The 9,761-nt window shown below is 35.0% G+C and overlaps 1 pseudogene; it reads left to right on the plus strand.

The window, feature by feature from the left end:
* The first annotated feature begins 277 nt into the window (after window positions 1–277).
* LOC100348251 (SANT and BTB domain regulator of class switch recombination-like) lies at window positions 278–8,443 on the plus strand (annotated as a pseudogene).
* Window positions 8,444–9,761: the final 1,318 nt, after the last annotated feature.

The following is a 9,761-nucleotide window of genomic DNA, read 5'->3' on the forward strand; positions in this document are numbered from 1 at the left end:
CCTCCCCCCACCATAACTTCTCTCCCACCTGCAACCCTCCCCGTTCCCACTCCCTCTCCACTTCCATTCACATCAAGATTAATTTTCATTTCTCTTATATACAGAAGATCAGTTTAGTATATATTAAGTAAATTTCAACAGTTTGCACCCACATATAAACACAAAGTTAAAAACGAATCTCGATGTGAATGGAAGGGGAGAGGGAGTGGGAAAGGGGAGGGTTGTGGGTGGGAGGGACATTATGGCATTATGGGGGGGGAGCCATTGTAATCCATAAGCTGTACTTTGGAAATTTATATTCATTAAATAAAAGTTTGAAAGCAAAAAAAAATACTGTTTCAGTACTAGTTATAGCGTTAAATCACAATGTACAGCACATTAAGGACAGAGATCCTACATGAAGAGTAAGTGCACAGTGACTCCTGTGTTGACTTAACAAATTGACACTCTTGTTTATGGCATCAGTAATCTCCCTAGGCTCCAGTCATGAGTTGCCAAGGCTATGGAAGCCCTCTGAGTTCTCTGATTCTTATCTTGTTTAGACAAGGTCCTAGTCAAAGTGGAAGTTCTCTCTTCCCTTCAGAGAAAGGTACCTCACTCTTTGATGACCCATTCTTTCCACTGGGATCTCACTCGCGGAGATCTTTCATTTAAGTCATTTTTTTTTTTCCAGAGTGTCTTGGCTTTCCATGCCTGAAATACTCTCATGGGCTTTTCAGCTGTGTCCGCATGCCTTAAGGGCTGATTCTGAGGCCAGAGTGCTGTTTAGGACATCCACCATTCTATGAGTCTGCTGTGTATCCTGCTTCCCATGTTGGATCGTTCTCTCCCTTTTTTGTTCTATCAGTTAGTATTTTCAGATCCGGTCATTTGCAACAAAATGGAGGAATCTGGAAAACATCATTCTGAGTGAAATAAGCCAGTCCCAAAGGGACAGATATCATATGTTCTCCCTGATTGCTGACAACTAACCAATCACCAAAAAGGAAACCTGTGAAAGTGAAATGGACACTATGAGAAACCGTGACTTGATCAGCCCTTGCCCTGACTGTTGATGAACAACTTAATACTTTATCTCTCCTAGTATTTTTGTCTGTTCTACTTAATACTATTGGTTTAATTCTGTAATTAATACACAGTTATTCTTACGTGTTGAAACTTAACTGAAAAGTGATCCCTGTGAAATATAAGAGTGGGAATAAGAGAGGGAAGGGATGTACAATCTGGGACATGCTCAAGCTGACTTGACTCAAACGGTAGAGTTAGAAACATACCAGGGGATTCCAATTCAATCCCATCAAGGTGGCATGTACCAATGCCATCTCACTAGTCCAAGTGATCAATTTCTGTTCACAATTGATCATAGTGATAGGACTGAGAATCAAAGGTATCTCAACTTACCATCACATACTTCCCTGGAAGTTTGAATTCTTAACAGACTTCAGAGTTGAAAATAGTTATGTCAGATTATGCCAGTACAGTTTTTTTTAGGCACATATTTCTCGTGCTTCCTATGCCACCATCTTTCCTTAATCCTCAGGCTTTTGTTAATACTTTTCTTGAATGTACTTAGTCATATATTCAAACTCTAATAAAGTTTTTTTTAAAAAAAGATTTAGTTTCTTTGAAAGGCAGAGTTACACAGAGGCAGAGGCAGAGAGAGAGGTCCTCCATGAACTGGTTCACGCTCCAGATGATCGCAGAAGTTGGAGCTGGACTGATGTGAAGCCAGGAAACAGAAGCCTCTCCCAGGTCCCCCTACCTTTATTAATAGATTAATAGATTAATAAAGGCAAAATATTTGTCATTCTTTCAAATCCTGGTCACCTCATTTCCTTCCTCTTCTCCCCCACTTCCACATTTCCTACTTTTCTTGGCAGTAACAAAAATGAAAGATACTTTATGCACATTTATGGAATAGCTTCTACTGTTTTAAATACTTGAAAGGCTCTCAAACTTGTTTAGAACTATAATGTAATTTAGGCATCCTACCCACTTCTGCCTGCTGCTAGTTGAAACCTTTGGAGATAGGAAGTAGTTGTTGATTCATGAAGACTTCATTTTAAAGTGGAAATGCAAATGTTGCTCAAGTCGTAGCTAGGGAATTTGTGATTCTAGACTCGCTTTACCACTAAACGTTATCCGGATTACTGAATTCAGCTAGATTTAATCAATGACTCTCTAAACTCTCTCAGAAACAAAATACGAAATCTGTAGTTTCAGTGATAAATATTGTTTCATTTTGCAGTTACTGTATTAAGTACATGTTTGTATAGCACAAGAAGAAAAGCAAAATTTAAAATACAGCCTTTCCTTAGTCACAACACCATAATTTTACAACTGATCCACAACAATGAAGGATATTTCTCAATTCATCAAATCATGTGTATGTTTAGGTAGTTAAGAGAAAAATAGAAGAAAATTATGAACTCTTATATCAAATAGTCTACTATGATTTGACTGTTCAACCCCTCTAAATTTATTATTATAACAGTATTAAGAAGGTTCTGTCATGGATGAATTGCATCATAAAAGGACTTTTGGGACAAGGCTCTTTTATTGTCCTTTGCTTTCTGCTGTGTGAGAATTCAGAATGAAACATTATTATTTTGGATGTACAGGCTGATTCCATTTCAGACAATGAACCTATTGCCTAGGTTCTAGATAAAATAAATTTCTGTTCTAAATTACCTAGTTTCAAGTATCCTGTTATAAAAGCACAAAATATATTAAGCAAAATCCTAAAAGAATTTCTGGAATTTTTGAGCCAAGATTAGACAAATTTAATTTTATTGATAGTTTTTTGAAATTTTTATAGTATTTATTTTCTTTGGACAATGAATAGTTTTCAAAATTCTTTTTCAAATTATAGTATGGTTTGCTCTTTCATCAGTTGTTAGCAGAGGAAAGAAAATGCATACATCACAATACTTTGCATGATAAGACAGCTTTGAAACTATGTAAGCAGTAGTGCATTTTGTGTTGTTTTTCTTAAACCCATGTTTATATGAATGCTGTTCAGAATCTCTACTCAATTTTGTGAATGATTATCAAATATAAATTTGTTTAAAATGCTGTCACTTTCTTTGTTATCTTTTTGAAGTACAGTTTTCTTTTCCTCAACCATTCTATCTCATAAATGCATCATGCTCTTACACTGGAACCATTCTCATGAAATCAGTGTTTCTTTAGCATTAACCACTATGCAGAAGTAACCTATGAATGACCTGTATTTTGAGTAGCATGAACTGTATAATGCACTTTAGTCAGTGTTTTTAAAAGCTTCTGAAATAAGAGCTCTTATATTTTCCATTGAGGTTAGAGTTTTGCCAAGATTGTGAATGATATGCCATCAAAGATGTATTTTGCAAAGGCAGGGTGCAGGTAGAGGGTTTATTTTGACTAAAAGCATTTTCAGGTGGGTGGAGAAGAGGGTGGAGTTGATCTGGGAATGCAAGTTCAGAGCTCAGTTTTAATCCAAACTAACTGTTTACATTTTTAGGATTTGTTATGCATACACCAAAGTTGAGTGTAAACAGAAATAATAGCTTTGGCTTATTCTGTTATCTGTGTCACTACATATCTGCTTCAGAATAAAGGTGAAAGCTGATTAGAAAGGATTTATAACTTCTAGTTTTTAATTTTGTCATTAAATGATGACTCACATTTAGGGTACTGACTCTCCTGCAGGATTAACACCTTCACTCACTGTGGGATGACGAAACATTTTACTGACTACTTAAACTAGTTTTCCAATCTCTTTATGTTAATGCTAATTTGTATTCATATTTCACCTACTCAACTAGTATGTGTCCATGGATTACCATATACAAGTTATTGTGGTAGAAACCAAATTATAGAAAATATAACATGAAAAGATTTGTAATACTTAGTTGGTATCATAATTTTTCCTAAAACACTAATGCGAAATATAAGGCTTTTCCAAGGATTTTCACAAAGGACAAGCATTGTCTAAATAGCAATTAATCCCACAACTAAAAGGCATGCATCAGCATCTGTCAGTTGTGGTCAGGCAAGCTTCCTGAAGATAGCAACTTTTGTTTCCAGGCCTTCCCTTCATAAAGTCTGAACAGCAGCCACAGTGAAAATATACAGAACATACACTCAAGTATTTTCTCCTTAACTATTAGAATGTAGTAGGTAACTGCGCTGGTTAGTTTATCTATCAATTATACTGGGCCATGGAGTGCCCAGATATTTGAATAAATATTGTAGATTTTACTGTAAGGGCATTTTTTGAGCAGAATATTTAAATGAATTGACTTAGTAATACAGATTTTTCTTCCTAATATGAATGAGTCTCATTTGATTAGCTGGCCTGAAAGAACAAAGACTGAACATTCCCTATTCTCTCACTTCTTCACTCTCATCTTCTCCCCAGAGTAAGATAAATTCTCCTGCCTGAAGGTTTCAGAAATTTCCCAACATAAGGCTCAAACTTAAACACTGGCTCTTATAAGGTCTGAAGTCTGCCAACATTCGCCCTGGCAATACTCTATCCATTCTCGTTCTCAGGTCTTCAGACTCTAACTAGAACTAGCCCATGACTCTGCAGGGTCTCCAGCTGCTAAGTCATCTTGCAGATCTTGGAACTTCTCAATCTATAATAAGGTGAATCAATTATTTTGAATAAACCTCTTTAATCATAATTCTTTTTTTTTTTGAGAAATCTGAGTAATACACTAAACAAGAAATTTTGCTTCCTTCTTATTAATGCTTACACCTGAAGATATTGACTAGACAAATCAACCTCCGAAGTGAAGTGAGGAAAATAACTATAACAGGATGTCAACTTCTATTCCTTTCTAAGTTTCTTGCTTGTTTCGATTTTGAGGATCTATATGGAAAGGAAGAACTACTCTCAATATTTTTACTACTCTATCAATAGAACTTCTATTCCTGTATTGATAGAGCTCCTATTTGTGGCAAAATATGAATTATTGTTTCAATTATTTTAATGGCTAGATAGCTATTTCCCTTTATGTAAGTTTATTATCCTTGCAAACTAACTAGGTTTATGTATTCAACATTTTCCCCTAATAGTGCAATTTTATTATCTGAAGTTCTCATGCTGCACATCACATCTTTAGGCCTGTTCATCCTACATATCTCCTATTTTGCTTCCTCTGAAATAAATCCCTCATTTCTTCCCCACCCTCTGCCCTAGTTAACTACTGTTTTCTTCTCCTTCTATTATGTTTGATGTTTTTAAGGCTCCACACATAATTGAGATCATGAAATTATTCTTTCCATATCTGACTTATTTCACTTGGGATAAGTCTTTCAGACTTTTCCACGCTATGGTAAATGACAAGAGCTTATCATATTTTAGCTTGAATAATATTCTATTGTATATATGCACCATGTTTCTTTATCTATTCATCAATTGTAGGACAAAGGTTATTTCTATATCTTACCTTTGTGAATAAAACAATGAACACAGGAAGGAAGTTTCCTTTAAATGGTAATAATTTAATTTTCTTTGACATACGCCCAGAAGAAAGATCTTTGTGTCATAAGGTATTTCTATTTGTTAATAAGATTTTATAATTTCTTTTTTAGATAGAATGTTGTATACATAATGAATTGTTCATTAGAAAGTGAAAATTGTATTACTCATAATGGTGGAGAAAATACTGAAGAATCTGAAGGGTCAAACATGGTGATCCATGTATGTGATGAAGCAAAAAATTGAAAGAAGATTGTATTTCCCATGAGATCTTTTGATGCATATGAATGACACACTTTGCTGAATATTTATCTATGGATGCCAAACACTGGGAAAAGTTGGACATTCCTGTTCATTGTGACATTCACATTCTCAACTGGGTAATAGAGTATGTTAAAAGGAGCACTAAGGAGAATAAGATAGTGAGATGCTCACTTTGAAGCCAGGAAATGTCAGTTCAATTCTTATGTCTTCAGAGTTTTTGAAAAGGGAGTCACTGATTGAACAATGTCAAAAAATGTGAATATGATTGTACTAATCCTTACAACCTGAACTGTATCAATTCAAGTCTTCTTACACATATAGCAAATCTGTTCACATACAATATAGTTGATGATTTAAATGTCAAGCATACAAGTTTATGAGTAAACTTTTTGTTTTTAAGATTTATTTTATTTATTTGAAAGAGTTACAGAGAGAGGTAGAGACACAGAGAGAGGTCTTCCATCCACTGGTTCACTCCCCAGATGGCCTCAATAGCCAGAGCTGTGCCCATTTGAAGCCAGGAGCCAGGAGCTTCTTCTGGGTGTCCCACATGGGTGCAGAGCCCAAGGACTTGGTCCATCCTCCACTGCTTTCCCAGGCCATAGCAGAGAGCTGGATCGAAAGAGGAGTAGCTGGGACTAGAACCAGTGCCCATATGGGATGCTGGCATTTCAGGCCAGGGCTTTTACCCACTGCACCACAGCGCCAGCCCCAGGAGTAAATTTTTTGTAACAAGATTGAAAGACTGTTTGACTCTAAGTAACTGAATCCAGACTCTCAGTGCAATGCAGCAACATTAAAGAGATGCTGTTTGTGTAAGAAAACTTTAACAAAAGAAACAGAAAAAAGAATGTCTTCCATTCATGGAAAAATAAGTCACATGACATTCTCATCTGTGTTATGTAAGAGATAAGATTGCAAATGACCAGGAGTATTTGAATAGTCCTTTTTGAAGAGATGTATATTGGTGCTTATGAGTAACAATCAACTGCCTTATTTGTTCAAGATGTTGTCAGACTTTTCTCTGTGTTGATATTTCACATTGTCAATACCACTCAGAAACAATGGCTTACTCTATGAATGCAAGTTCACTGAGCACCTGAAGACCATGGGCACCAGAATTTATCCCTCTTGTAACAAAAGTTTTTTTTCAGTTGACCTTTCTTACCTTACAAAAGGCCGTAAAGTGAGGAGGGATATAGTTGCCCTTTGTGATCAAGGTAAGAAAATTTGCTGAGCTGCTAGAATATTGGATGGTTTGCACAAGCTTAAAGATGCCATTGCTTAGCTTTTTTAAGGGTACAGTTACTGATCCTGTGGTTGGCCCCTGTGATGAAATGGGTCTTGAATATGATGTCCTCCTGGAGTAAATACATCCTGCAACCACAAAATCGGGCATTCAGTGCTCTCTTTTTAATGAAAAATTAGACTCTGCAACTGAAACAACAGTCCTTATGTCAGAAGAAGAATCTTCTTCAGATCTAAGGTCACTGAAGATGAAGTTGGTGATGAAGAAGTAAATAAGAAATAAGGGAAAAAGGAGGATCCAAAGAAGCTCTCTAAACAAGAACAGCGACAGCAATAACTAAACAAAAAAGCCAAATATCCCCAAGCTGTATGGAAAAATGCATTGGAGACACCATCTCCTGGAGGTATGTCTCATTTTGTTGTGAGTATGCAGAATAAGTAGGATGCCTCTGCATCTTTGAGATTCAACCAGGATACACAAAGACAAGAAGATCAGCAACATATGTTTGAGATTATAGCTCATTTAATAAAAATGAGGTTGGGTAATCTGGACTGAGTCAGTCAAAGGAAACAAAAGAAGTTGCAGAAGGTGGTTATTCCAGGTTTGAAGCACAAAGTAAAGCCTCAGTAACACAGGAAAGCAGCTCAGAGAAAAACACAAGGTCCAAAGTCATTTTAGTCAAGGACATCCTGCATAAAGCACCTCAGATAGCCATGCTCCTTGGCATCTAAAGTCCTCTCTTCTTGAGTGTCTTCAGAGCAATGACTTTTAGATGCCTTTTAAGGCTTTTTTTTTATTATCAGTTATTTTTACAAGTCACACAAATAATAATGCAGAGAAATAGTTTTTTTATGAAAATCCATTTTTAAATATGATACTTTTTAAATTTGCTTTTCTTTCAGTGTGCTTCTAAACCACATAGGAAATAACTTTTTATAAATTTACATAGTTAAGATCCTAATTTTTTTTATCCTTTACTTATTTCAAGGAGAAGAGGCCTAAATTAAGTGTTTGTAATATCATTAAAATTTAGGGGACACAGCTGGTAGTGTCAGTGTGTGTGCACTGATAGCAGTGTTTTTGGGGCTATAAATCTTGGGATAGTTTTGAGAACTGCATTTTTAGGACACAATGTTAAATGATGCTAATTTTAAGTTTGCATTAATAGGAAGAAGTGAGATATCTTAAAACTACATTAAAGTTTCAAGAGTTAGTTATTTCAGTCCTGAATTGGGCAGAGTGGCTATTTTACAATGATACAACTTCCTTAAGATTTTTAATTCTTATCTATATTGATCATCTGAGCTTAATTATTATCTCTCTCTTCTGTGAAGCTAGTGCCATTCTGAATTTGTTAAAATAACTTTTAATAGTTTTAGGTAAATCATTTCTATTGTGTGAGATATTCACCAGGCAGTTTTTAGGGCTCTTAAGACCTAACCATATTTCTATAGCATTCAAGTAGACCCTTAAAGCAGTAATTATTTCTGTTTTCTTTATATATATATATATGTATATATGTATATATATATATATATATATACACACACACACACACACACATATAATGGATCATGTTTTAATTTTTCTACCCTGGCAGAAACAGTGCTCAGAGAAAAATATTTTCAAAATTATAAGCATATAATAAATTATGTGTTTGGAAATTTCTTGTGTGGTCTCAAAAACTTTAAGATACATTGTGTCTCTATTTTAGATTTCATTTATCTTATAATTAAAATATCATAATTTTATCCACAGAAAAATCATTACTAATGTGTTATGAATTCTATTGAAATATTGAGACAATACACTCAGTTTAAACATCCAGAAATCATTATTTCAGGGGGATATTTTAGCAAATAATTGAATCTAGATGTTATTTGGTATAGTTTTGCAAAGGTTTTTGAACTTCTGTTAGGAAATTTTGTTCCAGAATACATTTGCTGAATTGTTTGATACTTGAAAACAAATTAACAACACAACATATCAAAACTTATGGGATCCAGCAAAAGCAGTGTTAAGAGAAAAGTTTATATCAATAGGTGCCTACATCAAGAAATTGGAAAGGCACCAAATAGAGGAGCTTTCAATTCACCTCAAGGATCTAGAAAACCTACAGCAAACCAGACCCAAAACTAGTAGGAGAAGAGAAATAATTAAAATCAGAGAAGAAATCAACAGGATTGAATCAAGAAAAACATTCCAAAAAATCAGCCAAACGAGGAGCTGGTTTTTTGAAAAAATAAACAAAATTGACACCCCATTGGCCCAACTAACTAAAAAAAAAAAAAAAAAAAAAAAAAAAAAAAAAAAAAGAGAGAGAGAGAGAAAAGACCCAAATCAATAAAATCAGATGAAAAAGGAAATGTAACAACAGACACCACTGAAATAAAAAGAGTCATCAGAAATTACTACAAACAGTTGTATGCCAGCAAACAGGGAAACCTATCAGAAATGGATAGATTCCTGGACACATGCTACCTACCTAAATTGAACCATAAAGACATAGAAAACCAAAACAGACCCATAACTGAGGCAGAAATTAAAACAGTAATAAAGTCCCTCCCAACAAAGAAAAGCCCAGGACCAATGGATTCACTGCTAAATTCTACCAGACGCTTAAAGAAGAACTAACTCCAATTCTTCTCAAACTATTCAGAACAATCAAAAAAGAGGGAATCCTCCCAAATTCTTTCTATGAAGCCAGCATCACCTTAATCCCTAAGCTGGAAAAAGATATAGCATTGAAAGAAAACTACAGACCAATATCCATGATGA

The sequence above is a fragment of the Oryctolagus cuniculus genome, chromosome 4, assembly GCF_964237555.1.
Source record: "Oryctolagus cuniculus chromosome 4, mOryCun1.1, whole genome shotgun sequence".
Lineage (NCBI taxonomy): Eukaryota > Metazoa > Chordata > Mammalia > Lagomorpha > Leporidae > Oryctolagus > Oryctolagus cuniculus.